A 17,761-nucleotide genomic window follows, 5' to 3' on the forward strand; every position below is an offset into this window, starting at 1 on the left:
AGACACAAGCACAAACGAATGTATTGTATTTGGAATTCGAAATCGAGCATTCAACAAGTACAAAGGTACTATTAATTCGTTCAAACACCACATCCGCCACAGCTTAAACAGAAGTATAAGTGTTTGTAATCGGTTGTACGTCTTCTTGTTAAGTTCATCCTGAGTCTGTCCGACATTGTATAAGATAAAAACTTTGTAGTATCTAGAAAGTGCTCATTAGTATTGGAATTAACAAACAAAATCGGAACAGACTCACCTGGAATTGTATACAACCAGCATGTCGGTTTTGTAATGAAATCAATAATATCTAGAATTCGAACCATAGATTTTTCAACACTATCCTCCCCCACGAAATAATGTTGGATCTTTATATCCCCAAATTATGAATAATGTGGCTTCATTTAAAACATATTTCTCACATTGTTTAGAGTAAACATTAGAACTGTTTTTTGTGATAAGGGTAAACAGCAGTTGATATGAAATCATCTGAAATGTAATCAAACTCGAGGTCACTTAGTACTCGTGCTTCGCATTGAGCAGGTTTTTCACAAGGATCAAATGCATTATGAGGATAGGTAATATATGATATGACATCAGGATTTGATTCTTCTGAAATAGTCTTATGAAATTCATTAGGACTGTCATTGCAGAGCGTAGGATCGTTAGAAAAATCAGCATCTATCTAAACCACATCAGGTTTCCGATCATGATTAGGTTCATTTAACATATTTTCCTCAGAATTGCAAGTAATTTCATTAGAAATATGTGGATCATTAGGAAAAGTCATACCTCGTACAATAGCATGAGAATTCTGATAAATCGGTTGATTAGAAACTGTTGTCTCACAAGAATTCTGGATTTCATTTAACTCTGAACTGCCATATGACTCTGCACTGTCTTTTGAAATCGTTGATAAAGATAAGTGATCATCATGAATACTCGACTCAGTAGAATCAGAATTACAAGACTTAATATTAGTTACAGTAAGATGAACATTAGCATTACAAACTGACTGAACTTGTCCAATATCACGACATTTGAAGCACTTAGAATTACGAAATTTACATGAATTAGAATAGTGGAACTTGCAACAGGACAAACACTGACCAAACGTGTCCCAATCCTCGTGAACTGCATCCAAACTCAATGAATTGTCTGCATAACCTTGAGTATGCACTGGGTTGGGATGACGTAGTAATGTAGTGGTGTTTTTTATATCCTCATGAATCATTTTACGAGATCTTCCTCCTTTACCGCATTCGAAATTTGTATACTGGACATAGTCTAGCAGTAGTTCCTTGAGAGTTGTATAAGGAAGCGAGATAGGCTTTTCTGGCATAGCTAGAGTTCTTAATAAGCTGTATGATTCTTTTCCAATGAATGTGAGGAAGTGTGCCACAATATTAAGATCCTCATCTTCTTCCTTGGTCATAGCCCAGATTTCAAACCTTTCAAAGTAATCTTCAAAAGTTTCAGAAGTTGAATGAATATCTAACTTTTCCATTGCAGTCTCCATCACGACGCCAATATAATGTTTTGAATTATTTGAATTGTATTATGAACTAGGAATCCCAGAATTAACTCAATTGAATTAAGAAGTGAGACACAAGCACAAACGAATGTATTGTATTTGGAATTCGAAATCGAGCATTCAACAAGTACAAAGGTACTATTAATTCGTTCAAACACCACATCCGCCACAGCTTAAACAGAAGTATAAGTGTTTGTAATCGGTTGTACGTCTTCTTGTTAAGTTCATCCTGAGTCTGTCCGACATTGTATAAGATAAAAACTTTGTAGTATCTAGAAAGTGCTCATTAGTATTGGAATTAACAAACAAAATCGGAACAGACTCACCTGGAATTGTATACAACCAGCATGTCGGTTTTGTAATGAAATCAATAATATCTAGAATTCGAACCATAGATTTTTCAACACTATCCTCCCCCACGAAATAATGTTGGATCTTTATATCCCCAAATTATGAATAATGTGGCTTCATTTAAAACATATTCTCACATTGTTTAGAGTAAACATTAGAACTGTTTTTGTGATAAGGGTAAACAGCAGTTGATATGAAATCATCTGAAATGTAATCAAACTCGAGGTCACTTAGTACTCGTGCTTCGCATTGAGCAGGTTTTTCACAAGGATCAAATGCATTATGAGGATAGGTAATATATGATATGACATCAGGATTTGATTCTTCTGAAATAGTCTTATGAAATTCATTAGGACTGTCATTGCAGAGCGTAGGATCGTTAGAAAAATCAGCATCTATCTAAACCACATCAGGTTTCCGATCATGATTAGGTTCATTTAACATATTTTCCTCAGAATTGCAAGTAATTTCATTAGAAATATGTGGATCATTAGGAAAAGTCATACCTCGTACAATAGCATGAGAATTCTGATAAATCGGTTGATTAGAAACTGTTGTCTCACAAGAATTCTGGATTTCATTTAACTCTGAACTGCCATATGACTCTGCACTGTCTTTTGAAATCGTTGATAAAGATAAGTGATCATCATGAATACTCGACTCAGTAGAATCAGAATTACAAGACTTAATATTAGTTACAGTAAGATGAACATTAGCATTACAAACTGACTGAACTTGTCCAATATCACGACATTTGAAGCACTTAGAATTACGAAATTTACATGAATTAGAATAGTGGAACTTGCAACAGGACAAACACTGACCAAACGTGTCCCAATCCTCGTGAACTGCATCCAAACTCAATGAATTGTCTGCATAACCTTGAGTATGCACTGGGTTGGGATGACGTAGTAATGTAGTGGTGTTTTTTATATCCTCATGAATCATTTTACGAGATCTTCCTCCTTTACCGCATTCGAAATTTGTATACTGGACATAGTCTAGCAGTAGTTCCTTGAGAGTTGTATAAGGAAGCGAGATAGGCTTTTCTGGCATAGCTAGAGTTCTTAATAAGCTGTATGATTCTTTTCCAATGAATGTGAGGAAGTGTGCCACAATATTAAGATCCTCATCTTCTTCCTTGGTCATAGCCCAGATTTCAAACCTTTCAAAGTAATCTTCAAAAGTTTCAGAAGTTGAATGAATATCTAACTTTTCCATTGCAGTCTCCATCACGACGCCAATATAATGTTTTGAATTATTTGAATTGTATTATGAACTAGGAATCCCAGAATTAACTCAATTGAATTAAGAAGTGAGACACAAGCACAAACGAATGTATTGTATTTGGAATTCGAAATCGAGCATTCAACAAGTACAAAGGTACTATTAATTCGTTCAAACACCACATCCGCCACAGCTTAAACAGAAGTATAAGTGTTTGTAATCGGTTGTACGTCTTCTTGTTAAGTTCATCCTGAGTCTGTCCGACATTGTATAAGATAAAAACTTTGTAGTATCTAGAAAGTGCTCATTAGTATTGGAATTAACAAACAAAATCGGAACAGACTCACCTGGAATTGTATACAACCAGCATGTCGGTTTTGTAATGAAATCAATAATATCTAGAATTCGAACCATAGATTTTTCAACACTATCCTCCCCCACGAAATAATGTTGGATCTTTATATCCCCAAATTATGAATAATGTGGCTTCATTTAAAACATATTTCTCACATTGTTTAGAGTAAACATTAGAACTGTTTTTTGTGATAAGGGTAAACAGCAGTTGATATGAAATCATCTGAAATGTAATCAAACTCGAGGTCACTTAGTACTCGTGCTTCGCATTGAGCAGGTTTTTCACAAGGATCAAATGCATTATGAGGATAGGTAATATATGATATGACATCAGGATTTGATTCTTCTGAAATAGTCTTATGAAATTCATTAGGACTGTCATTGCAGAGCGTAGGATCGTTAGAAAAATCAGCATCTATCTAAACCACATCAGGTTTCCGATCATGATTAGGTTCATTTAACATATTTTCCTCAGAATTGCAAGTAATTTCATTAGAAATATGTGGATCATTAGGAAAAGTCATACCTCGTACAATAGCATGAGAATTCTGATAAATCGGTTGATTAGAAACTGTTGTCTCACAAGAATTCTGGATTTCATTTAACTCTGAACTGTCATATGACTCTGTACTGTCTTTTGAAATCGTTGATAAAGATAAATGATCATTAGAAACATCCGAATTATTTAAATTTAAATTACAAGATTTAGTACAGCTTGAAGCAAAATGGACAGTAGCTTTGCATACTGACTGAATGTGTCCTACCTTACCACATTTGAAGCACTTAGAATTACGAAATTTACATGAATTAGAATAGTGGAACTTGCAACAGGACAAACACTGACCAAACGTGTCCCAATCCTCGTGAACTGCATCCAAACTCAATGAATTGTCTGCATAACCTTGAGTATGCACTGGGTTGGGATGACGTAGTAATGTAGTGGTGTTTTTTATATCCTCATGAATCATTTTACGAGATCTTCCTCCTTTACCGCATTCGAAATTTGTATACTGGACATAGTCTAGCAGTAGTTCCTTGAGAGTTGTATAAGGAAGCGAGATAGGCTTTTCTGGCATAGCTAGAGTTCTTAATAAGCTGTATGATTCTTTTCCAATGAATGTGAGGAAGTGTGCCACAATATTAAGATCCTCATCTTCTTCCTTGGTCATAGCCCAGATTTCAAACCTTTCAAAGTAATCTTCAAAAGTTTCAGAAGTTGAATGAATATCTAACTTTTCCATTGCAGTCTCCATCACGACGCCAATATAATGTTTTGAATTATTTGAATTGTATTATGAACTAGGAATCCCAGAATTAACTCAATTGAATTAAGAAGTGAGACACAAGCACAAACGAATGTATTGTATTTGGAATTCGAAATCGAGCATTCAACAAGTACAAAGGTACTATTAATTCGTTCAAACACCACATCCGCCACAGCTTAAACAGAAGTATAAGTGTTTGTAATCGGTTGTACGTCTTCTTGTTAAGTTCATCCTGAGTCTGTCCGACATTGTATAAGATAAAAACTTTGTAGTATCTAGAAAGTGCTCATTAGTATTGGAATTAACAAACAAAATCGGAACAGACTCACCTGGAATTGTATACAACCAGCATGTCGGTTTTGTAATGAAATCAATAATATCTAGAATTCGAACCATAGATTTTTCAACACTATCCTCCCCCACGAAATAATGTTGGATCTTTATATCCCCAAATTATGAATAATGTGGCTTCATTTAAAACATATTTCTCACATTGTTTAGAGTAAACATTAGAACTGTTTTTTGTGATAAGGGTAAACAGCAGTTGATATGAAATCATCTGAAATGTAATCAAACTCGAGGTCACTTAGTACTCGTGCTTCGCATTGAGCAGGTTTTTCACAAGGATCAAATGCATTATGAGGATAGGTAATATATGATATGACATCAGGATTTGATTCTTCTGAAATAGTCTTATGAAATTCATTAGGACTGTCATTGCAGAGCGTAGGATCGTTAGAAAAATCAGCATCTATCTAAACCACATCAGGTTTCCGATCATGATTAGGTTCATTTAACATATTTTCCTCAGAATTGCAAGTAATTTCATTAGAAATATGTGGATCATTAGGAAAAGTCATACCTCGTACAATAGCATGAGAATTCTGATAAATCGGTTGATTAGAAACTGTTGTCTCACAAGAATTCTGGATTTCATTTAACTCTGAACTGCCATATGACTCTGCACTGTCTTTTGAAATCGTTGATAAAGATAAGTGATCATCATGAATACTGACTCAGTAGAATCAGAATTACAAGACTTAATATTAGTTACAGTAAGATGAACATTAGCATTACAAACTGACTGAACTTGTCCAATATCACGACATTTGAAGCACTTAGAATTACGAAATTTACATGAATTAGAATAGTGGAACTTGCAACAGGACAAACACTGACCAAACGTGTCCCAATCCTCGTGAACTGCATCCAAACTCAATGAATTGTCTGCATAACCTTGAGTATGCACTGGGTTGGGATGACGTAGTAATGTAGTGGTGTTTTTTATATCCTCATGAATCATTTTACGAGATCTTCCTCCTTTACCGCATTCGAAATTTGTATACTGGACATAGTCTAGCAGTAGTTCCTTGAGAGTTGTATAAGGAAGCGAGATAGGCTTTTCTGGCATAGCTAGAGTTCTTAATAAGCTGTATGATTCTTTTCCAATGAATGTGAGGAAGTGTGCCACAATATTAAGATCCTCATCTTCTTCCTTGGTCATAGCCCAGATTTCAAACCTTTCAAAGTAATCTTCAAAAGTTTCAGAAGTTGAATGAATATCTAACTTTTCCATTGCAGTCTCCATCACGACGCCAATATAATGTTTTGAATTATTTGAATTGTATTATGAACTAGGAATCCCAGAATTAACTCAATTGAATTAAGAAGTGAGACACAAGCACAAACGAATGTATTGTATTTGGAATTCGAAATCGAGCATTCAACAAGTACAAAGGTACTATTAATTCGTTCAAACACCACATCCGCCACAGCTTAAACAGAAGTATAAGTGTTTGTAATCGGTTGTACGTCTTCTTGTTAAGTTCATCCTGAGTCTGTCCGACATTGTATAAGATAAAAACTTTGTAGTATCTAGAAAGTGCTCATTAGTATTGGAATTAACAAACAAAATCGGAACAGACTCACCTGGAATTGTATACAACCAGCATGTCGGTTTTGTAATGAAATCAATAATATCTAGAATTCGAACCATAGATTTTTCAACACTATCCTCCCCCACGAAATAATGTTGGATCTTTATATCCCCAAATTATGAATAATGTGGCTTCATTTAAAACATATTTCTCACATTGTTTAGAGTAAACATTAGAACTGTTTTTTGTGATAAGGGTAAACAGCAGTTGATATGAAATCATCTGAAATGTAATCAAACTCGAGGTCACTTAGTACTCGTGCTTCGCATTGAGCAGGTTTTTCACAAGGATCAAATGCATTATGAGGATAGGTAATATATGATATGACATCAGGATTTGATTCTTCTGAAATAGTCTTATGAAATTCATTAGGACTGTCATTGCAGAGCGTAGGATCGTTAGAAAAATCAGCATCTATCTAAACCACATCAGGTTTCCGATCATGATTAGGTTCATTTAACATATTTTCCTCAGAATTGCAAGTAATTTCATTAGAAATATGTGGATCATTAGGAAAAGTCATACCTCGTACAATAGCATGAGAATTCTGATAAATCGGTTGATTAGAAACTGTTGTCTCACAAGAATTCTGGATTTCATTTAACTCTGAACTGCCATATGACTCTGCACTGTCTTTTGAAATCGTTGATAAAGATAAGTGATCATCATGAATACTCGACTCAGTAGAATCAGAATTACAAGACTTAATATTAGTTACAGTAAGATGAACATTAGCATTACAAACTGACTGAACTTGTCCAATATCACGACATTTGAAGCACTTAGAATTACGAAATTTACATGAATTAGAATAGTGGAACTTGCAACAGGACAAACACTGACCAAACGTGTCCCAATCCTCGTGAACTGCATCCAAACTCAATGAATTGTCTGCATAACCTTGAGTATGCACTGGGTTGGGATGACGTAGTAATGTAGTGGTGTTTTTTATATCCTCATGAATCATTTTACGAGATCTTCCTCCTTTACCGCATTCGAAATTTGTATACTGGACATAGTCTAGCAGTAGTTCCTTGAGAGTTGTATAAGGAAGCGAGATAGGCTTTTCTGGCATAGCTAGAGTTCTTAATAAGCTGTATGATTCTTTTCCAATGAATGTGAGGAAGTGTGCCACAATATTAAGATCCTCATCTTCTTCCTTGGTCATAGCCCAGATTTCAAACCTTTCAAAGTAATCTTCAAAAGTTTCAGAAGTTGAATGAATATCTAACTTTTCCATTGCAGTCTCCATCACGACGCCAATATAATGTTTTGAATTATTTGAATTGTATTATGAACTAGGAATCCCAGAATTAACTCAATTGAATTAAGAAGTGAGACACAAGCACAAACGAATGTATTGTATTTGGAATTCGAAATCGAGCATTCAACAAGTACAAAGGTACTATTAATTCGTTCAAACACCACATCCGCCACAGCTTAAACAGAAGTATAAGTGTTTGTAATCGGTTGTACGTCTTCTTGTTAAGTTCATCCTGAGTCTGTCCGACATTGTATAAGATAAAAACTTTGTAGTATCTAGAAAGTGCTCATTAGTATTGGAATTAACAAACAAAATCGGAACAGACTCACCTGGAATTGTATACAACCAGCATGTCGGTTTTGTAATGAAATCAATAATATCTAGAATTCGAACCATAGATTTTTCAACACTATCCTCCCCCACGAAATAATGTTGGATCTTTATATCCCCAAATTATGAATAATGTGGCTTCATTTAAAACATATTTCTCACATTGTTTAGAGTAAACATTAGAACTGTTTTTTGTGATAAGGGTAAACAGCAGTTGATATGAAATCATCTGAAATGTAATCAAACTCGAGGTCACTTAGTACTCGTGCTTCGCATTGAGCAGGTTTTTCACAAGGATCAAATGCATTATGAGGATAGGTAATATATGATATGACATCAGGATTTGATTCTTCTGAAATAGTCTTATGAAATTCATTAGGACTGTCATTGCAGAGCGTAGGATCGTTAGAAAAATCAGCATCTATCTAAACCACATCAGGTTTCCGATCATGATTAGGTTCATTTAACATATTTTCCTCAGAATTGCAAGTAATTTCATTAGAAATATGTGGATCATTAGGAAAAGTCATACCTCGTACAATAGCATGAGAATTCTGATAAATCGGTTGATTAGGAACTGTTGTCTCACAAGAATTCTGGATTTCATCTAACTCTGAACTGTCATATGACTCTGTACTGTCTTTTGAAATCGTTGATAAAGATAAATGATCATTAGAAACATCCGAATTATTTAAATTTAAATTACAAGATTTAGTACAGCTTGAAGCAAAATGAACATTAGCATTACAAACTGACTGAACTTGTCCAATATCACGACATTTGAAGCACTTAGAATTACGAAATTTACATGAATTAGAATAGTGGAACTTGCAACAGGACAAACACTGACCAAACGTGTCCCAATCCTCGTGAACTGCATCCAAACTCAATGAATTGTCTGCATAACCTTGAGTATGCACTGGGTTGGGATGACGTAGTAATGTAGTGGTGTTTTTTATATCCTCATGAATCATTTTACGAGATCTTCCTCCTTTACCGCATTCGAAATTTGTATACTGGACATAGTCTAGCAGTAGTTCCTTGAGAGTTGTATAAGGAAGCGAGATAGGCTTTTCTGGCATAGCTAGAGTTCTTAATAAGCTGTATGATTCTTTTCCAATGAATGTGAGGAAGTGTGCCACAATATTAAGATCCTCATCTTCTTCCTTGGTCATAGCCCAGATTTCAAACCTTTCAAAGTAATCTTCAAAAGTTTCAGAAGTTGAATGAATATCTAACTTTTCCATTGCAGTCTCCATCACGACGCCAATATAATGTTTTGAATTATTTGAATTGTATTATGAACTAGGAATCCCAGAATTAACTCAATTGAATTAAGAAGTGAGACACAAGCACAAACGAATGTATTGTATTTGGAATTCGAAATCGAGCATTCAACAAGTACAAAGGTACTATTAATTCGTTCAAACACCACATCCGCCACAGCTTAAACAGAAGTATAAGTGTTTGTAATCGGTTGTACGTCTTCTTGTTAAGTTCATCCTGAGTCTGTCCGACATTGTATAAGATAAAAACTTTGTAGTATCTAGAAAGTGCTCATTAGTATTGGAATTAACAAACAAAATCGGAACAGACTCACCTGGAATTGTATACAACCAGCATGTCGGTTTTGTAATGAAATCAATAATATCTAGAATTCGAACCATAGATTTTTCAACACTATCCTCCCCCACGAAATAATGTTGGATCTTTATATCCCCAAATTATGAATAATGTGGCTTCATTTAAAACATATTTCTCACATTGTTTAGAGTAAACATTAGAACTGTTTTTTGTGATAAGGGTAAACAGCAGTTGATATGAAATCATCTGAAATGTAATCAAACTCGAGGTCACTTAGTACTCGTGCTTCGCATTGAGCAGGTTTTTCACAAGGATCAAATGCATTATGAGGATAGGTAATATATGATATGACATCAGGATTTGATTCTTCTGAAATAGTCTTATGAAATTCATTAGGACTGTCATTGCAGAGCGTAGGATCGTTAGAAAAATCAGCATCTATCTAAACCACATCAGGTTTCCGATCATGATTAGGTTCATTTAACATATTTTCCTCAGAATTGCAAGTAATTTCATTAGAAATATGTGGATCATTAGGAAAAGTCATACCTCGTACAATAGCATGAGAATTCTGATAAATCGGTTGATTAGAAACTGTTGTCTCACAAGAATTCTGGATTTCATTTAACTCTGAACTGCCATATGACTCTGCACTGTCTTTTGAAATCGTTGATAAAGATAAGTGATCATCATGAATACTCGACTCAGTAGAATCAGAATTACAAGACTTAATATTAGTTACAGTAAGATGAACATTAGCATTACAAACTGACTGAACTTGTCCAATATCACGACATTTGAAGCACTTAGAATTACGAAATTTACATGAATTAGAATAGTGGAACTTGCAACAGGACAAACACTGACCAAACGTGTCCCAATCCTCGTGAACTGCATCCAAACTCAATGAATTGTCTGCATAACCTTGAGTATGCACTGGGTTGGGATGACGTAGTAATGTAGTGGTGTTTTTTATATCCTCATGAATCATTTTACGAGATCTTCCTCCTTTACCGCATTCGAAATTTGTATACTGGACATAGTCTAGCAGTAGTTCCTTGAGAGTTGTATAAGGAAGCGAGATAGGCTTTTCTGGCATAGCTAGAGTTCTTAATAAGCTGTATGATTCTTTTCCAATGAATGTGAGGAAGTGTGCCACAATATTAAGATCCTCATCTTCTTCCTTGGTCATAGCCCAGATTTCAAACCTTTCAAAGTAATCTTCAAAAGTTTCAGAAGTTGAATGAATATCTAACTTTTCCATTGCAGTCTCCATCACGACGCCAATATAATGTTTTGAATTATTTGAATTGTATTATGAACTAGGAATCCCAGAATTAACTCAATTGAATTAAGAAGTGAGACACAAGCACAAACGAATGTATTGTATTTGGAATTCGAAATCGAGCATTCAACAAGTACAAAGGTACTATTAATTCGTTCAAACACCACATCCGCCACAGCTTAAACAGAAGTATAAGTGTTTGTAATCGGTTGTACGTCTTCTTGTTAAGTTCATCCTGAGTCTGTCCGACATTGTATAAGATAAAAACTTTGTAGTATCTAGAAAGTGCTCATTAGTATTGGAATTAACAAACAAAATCGGAACAGACTCACCTGGAATTGTATACAACCAGCATGTCGGTTTTGTAATGAAATCAATAATATCTAGAATTCGAACCATAGATTTTTCAACACTATCCTCCCCCACGAAATAATGTTGGATCTTTATATCCCCAAATTATGAATAATGTGGCTTCATTTAAAACATATTTCTCACATTGTTTAGAGTAAACATTAGAACTGTTTTTTGTGATAAGGGTAAACAGCAGTTGATATGAAATCATCTGAAATGTAATCAAACTCGAGGTCACTTAGTACTCGTGCTTCGCATTGAGCAGGTTTTTCACAAGGATCAAATGCATTATGAGGATAGGTAATATATGATATGACATCAGGATTTGATTCTTCTGAAATAGTCTTATGAAATTCATTAGGACTGTCATTGCAGAGCGTAGGATCGTTAGAAAAATCAGCATCTATCTAAACCACATCAGGTTTCCGATCATGATTAGGTTCATTTAACATATTTTCCTCAGAATTGCAAGTAATTTCATTAGAAATATGTGGATCATTAGGAAAAGTCATACCTCGTACAATAGCATGAGAATTCTGATAAATCGGTTGATTAGAAACTGTTGTCTCACAAGAATTCTGGATTTCATTTAACTCTGAACTGCCATATGACTCTGCACTGTCTTTTGAAATCGTTGATAAAGATAAGTGATCATCATGAATACTCGACTCAGTAGAATCAGAATTACAAGACTTAATATTAGTTACAGTAAGATGAACATTAGCATTACAAACTGACTGAACTTGTCCAATATCACGACATTTGAAGCACTTAGAATTACGAAATTTACATGAATTAGAATAGTGGAACTTGCAACAGGACAAACACTGACCAAACGTGTCCCAATCCTCGTGAACTGCATCCAAACTCAATGAATTGTCTGCATAACCTTGAGTATGCACTGGGTTGGGATGACGTAGTAATGTAGTGGTGTTTTTTATATCCTCATGAATCATTTTACGAGATCTTCCTCCTTTACCGCATTCGAAATTTGTATACTGGACATAGTCTAGCAGTAGTTCCTTGAGAGTTGTATAAGGAAGCGAGATAGGCTTTTCTGGCATAGCTAGAGTTCTTAATAAGCTGTATGATTCTTTTCCAATGAATGTGAGGAAGTGTGCCACAATATTAAGATCCTCATCTTCTTCCTTGGTCATAGCCCAGATTTCAAACCTTTCAAAGTAATCTTCAAAAGTTTCAGAAGTTGAATGAATATCTAACTTTTCCATTGCAGTCTCCATCGCGACGCCAATATAATGTTTTGAATTATTTGAATTGTATTATGAACTAGGAATCCCAGAATTAACTCAATTGAATTAAGAAGTGAGACACAAGCACAAACGAATGTATTGTATTTGGAATTCGAAATCGAGCATTCAACAAGTACAAAGGTACTATTAATTCGTTCAAACACCACATCCGCCACAGCTTAAACAGAAGTATAAGTGTTTGTAATCGGTTGTACGTCTTCTTGTTAAGTTCATCCTGAGTCTGTCCGACATTGTATAAGATAAAAACTTTGTAGTATCTAGAAAGTGCTCATTAGTATTGGAATTAACAAACAAAATCGGAACAGACTCACCTGGAATTGTATACAACCAGCATGTCGGTTTTGTAATGAAATCAATAATATCTAGAATTCGAACCATAGATTTTTCAACACTATCCTCCCCCACGAAATAATGTTGGATCTTTATATCCCCAAATTATGAATAATGTGGCTTCATTTAAAACATATTTCTCACATTGTTTAGAGTAAACATTAGAACTGTTTTTGTGATAAGGGTAAACAGCAGTTGATATGAAATCATCTGAAATGTAATCAAACTCGAGGTCACTTAGTACTCGTGCTTCGCATTGAGCAGGTTTTTCACAAGGATCAAATGCATTATGAGGATAGGTAATATATGATATGACATCAGGATTTGATTCTTCTGAAATAGTCTTATGAAATTCATTAGGACTGTCATTGCAGAGCGTAGGATCGTTAGAAAAATCAGCATCTATCTAAACCACATCAGGTTTCCGATCATGATTAGGTTCATTTAACATATTTTCCTCAGAATTGCAAGTAATTTCATTAGAAATATGTGGATCATTAGGAAAAGTCATACCTCGTACAATAGCATGAGAATTCTGATAAATCGGTTGATTAGAAACTGTTGTCTCACAAGAATTCTGGATTTCATTTAACTCTGAACTGCCATATGACTCTGCACTGTCTTTTGAAATCGTTGATAAAGATAAGTGATCATCATGAATACTCGACTCAGTAGAATCAGAATTACAAGACTTAATATTAGTTACAGTAAGATGAACATTAGCATTACAAACTGACTGAACTTGTCCAATATCACGACATTTGAAGCACTTAGAATTACGAAATTTACATGAATTAGAATAGTGGAACTTGCAACAGGACAAACACTGACCAAACGTGTCCCAATCCTCGTGAACTGCATCCAAACTCAATGAATTGTCTGCATAACCTTGAGTATGCACTGGGTTGGGATGACGTAGTAATGTAGTGGTGTTTTTTATATCCTCATGAATCATTTTACGAGATCTTCCTCCTTTACCGCATTCGAAATTTGTATACTGGACATAGTCTAGCAGTAGTTCCTTGAGAGTTGTATAAGGAAGCGAGATAGGCTTTTCTGGCATAGCTAGAGTTCTTAATAAGCTGTATGATTCTTTTCCAATGAATGTGAGGAAGTGTGCCACAATATTAAGATCCTCATCTTCTTCCTTGGTCATAGCCCAGATTTCAAACCTTTCAAAGTAATCTTCAAAAGTTTCAGAAGTTGAATGAATATCTAACTTTTCCATTGCAGTCTCCATCGCGACGCCAATATAATGTTTTGAATTATTTGAATTGTATTATGAACTAGGAATCCCAGAATTAACTCAATTGAATTAAGAAGTGAGACACAAGCACAAACGAATGTATTGTATTTGGAATTCGAAATCGAGCATTCAACAAGTACAAAGGTACTATTAATTCGTTCAAACACCACATCCGCCACAGCTTAAACAGAAGTATAAGTGTTTGTAATCGGTTGTACGTCTTCTTGTTAAGTTCATCCTGAGTCTGTCCGACATTGTATAAGATAAAAACTTTGTAGTATCTAGAAAGTGCTCATTAGTATTGGAATTAACAAACAAAATCGGAACAGACTCACCTGGAATTGTATACAACCAGCATGTCGGTTTTGTAATGAAATCAATAATATCTAGAATTCGAACCATAGATTTTTCAACACTATCCTCCCCCACGAAATAATGTTGGATCTTTATATCCCCAAATTATGAATAATGTGGCTTCATTTAAAACATATTTCTCACATTGTTTAGAGTAAACATTAGAACTGTTTTTGTGATAAGGGTAAACAGCAGTTGATATGAAATCATCTGAAATGTAATCAAACTCGAGGTCACTTAGTACTCGTGCTTCGCATTGAGCAGGTTTTTCACAAGGATCAAATGCATTATGAGGATAGGTAATATATGATATGACATCAGGATTTGATTCTTCTGAAATAGTCTTATGAAATTCATTAGGACTGTCATTGCAGAGCGTAGGATCGTTAGAAAAATCAGCATCTATCTAAACCACATCAGGTTTCCGATCATGATTAGGTTCATTTAACATATTTTCCTCAGAATTGCAAGTAATTTCATTAGAAATATGTGGATCATTAGGAAAAGTCATACCTCGTACAATAGCATGAGAATTCTGATAAATCGGTTGATTAGAAACTGTTGTCTCACAAGAATTCTGGATTTCATTTAACTCTGAACTGCCATATGACTCTGCACTGTCTTTTGAAATCGTTGATAAAGATAAGTGATCATCATGAATACTCGACTCAGTAGAATCAGAATTACAAGACTTAATATTAGTTACAGTAAGATGAACATTAGCATTACAAACTGACTGAACTTGTCCAATATCACGACATTTGAAGCACTTAGAATTACGAAATTTACATGAATTAGAATAGTGGAACTTGCAACAGGACAAACACTGACCAAACGTGTCCCAATCCTCGTGAACTGCATCCAAACTCAATGAATTGTCTGCATAACCTTGAGTATGCACTGGGTTGGGATGACGTAGTAATGTAGTGGTGTTTTTTATATCCTCATGAATCATTTTACGAGATCTTCCTCCTTTACCGCATTCGAAATTTGTATACTGGACATAGTCTAGCAGTAGTTCCTTGAGAGTTGTATAAGGAAGCGAGATAGGCTTTTCTGGCATAGCTAGAGTTCTTAATAAGCTGTATGATTCTTTTCCAATGAATGTGAGGAAGTGTGCCACAATATTAAGATCCTCATCTTCTTCCTTGGTCATAGCCCAGATTTCAAACCTTTCAAAGTAATCTTCAAAAGTTTCAGAAGTTGAATGAATATCTAACTTTTCCATTGCAGTCTCCATCACGACGCCAATATAATGTTTTGAATTATTTGAATTGTATTATGAACTAGGAATCCCAGAATTAACTCAATTGAATTAAGAAGTGAGACACAAGCACAAACGAATGTATTGTATTTGGAATTCGAAATCGAGCATTCAACAAGTACAAAGGTACTATTAATTCGTTCAAACACCACATCCGCCACAGCTTAAACAGAAGTATAAGTGTTTGTAATCGGTTGTACGTCTTCTTGTTAAGTTCATCCTGAGTCTGTCCGACATTGTATAAGATAAAAACTTTGTAGTATCTAGAAAGTGCTCATTAGTATTGGAATTAACAAACAAAATCGGAACAGACTCACCTGGAATTGTATACAACCAGCATGTCGGTTTTGTAATGAAATCAATAATATCTAGAATTCGAACCATAGATTTTTCAACACTATCCTCCCCCACGAAATAATGTTGGATCTTTATATCCCCAAATTATGAATAATGTGGCTTCATTTAAAACATATTTCTCACATTGTTTAGAGTAAACATTAGAACTGTTTTTTGTGATAAGGGTAAACAGCAGTTGATATGAAATCATCTGAAATGTAATCAAACTCGAGGTCACTTAGTACTCGTGCTTCGCATTGAGCAGGTTTTTCACAAGGATCAAATGCATTATGAGGATAGGTAATATATGATATGACATCAGGATTTGATTCTTCTGAAATAGTCTTATGAAATTCATTAGGACTGTCATTGCAGAGCGTAGGATCGTTAGAAAAATCAGCATCTATCTAAACCACATCAGGTTTCCGATCATGATTAGGTTCATTTAACATATTTTCCTCAGAATTGCAAGTAATTTCATTAGAAATATGTGGATCATTAGGAAAAGTCATACCTCGTACAATAGCATGAGAATTCTGATAAATCGGTTGATTAGAAACTGTTGTCTCACAAGAATTCTGGATTTCATTTAACTCTGAACTGCCATATGACTCTGCACTGTCTTTTGAAATCGTTGATAAAGATAAGTGATCATCATGAATACTCGACTCAGTAGAATCAGAATTACAAGACTTAATATTAGTTACAGTAAGATGAACATTAGCATTACAAACTGACTGAACTTGTCCAATATCACGACATTTGAAGCACTTAGAATTACGAAATTTACATGAATTAGAATAGTGGAACTTGCAACAGGACAAACACTGACCAAACGTGTCCCAATCCTCGTGAACTGCATCCAAACTCAATGAATTGTCTGCATAACCTTGAGTATGCACTGGGTTGGGATGACGTAGTAATGTAGTGGTGTTTTTTATATCCTCATGAATCATTTTACGAGATCTTCCTCCTTTACCGCATTCGAAATTTGTATACTGGACATAGTCTAGCAGTAGTTCCTTGAGAGTTGTATAAGGAAGCGAGATAGGCTTTTCTGGCATAGCTAGAGTTCTTAATAAGCTGTATGATTCTTTTCCAATGAATGTGAGGAAGTGTGCCACAATATTAAGATCCTCATCTTCTTCCTTGGTCATAGCCCAGATTTCAAACCTTTCAAAGTAATCTTCAAAAGTTTCAGAAGTTGAATGAATATCTAACTTTTCCATTGCAGTCTCCATCACGACGCCAATATAATGTTTTGAATTATTTGAATTGTATTATGAACTAGGAATCCCAGAATTAACTCAATTGAATTAAGAAGTGAGACACAAGCACAAACGAATGTATTGTATTTGGAATTCGAAATCGAGCATTCAACAAGTACAAAGGTACTATTAATTCGTTCAAACACCACATCCGCCACAGCTTAAACAGAAGTATAAGTGTTTGTAATCGGTTGTACGTCTTCTTGTTAAGTT

The sequence above is a fragment of the Schistosoma haematobium genome, chromosome 7 (assembly GCF_000699445.3).
Source record: "Schistosoma haematobium chromosome 7, whole genome shotgun sequence".
Lineage (NCBI taxonomy): Eukaryota > Metazoa > Platyhelminthes > Trematoda > Strigeidida > Schistosomatidae > Schistosoma > Schistosoma haematobium.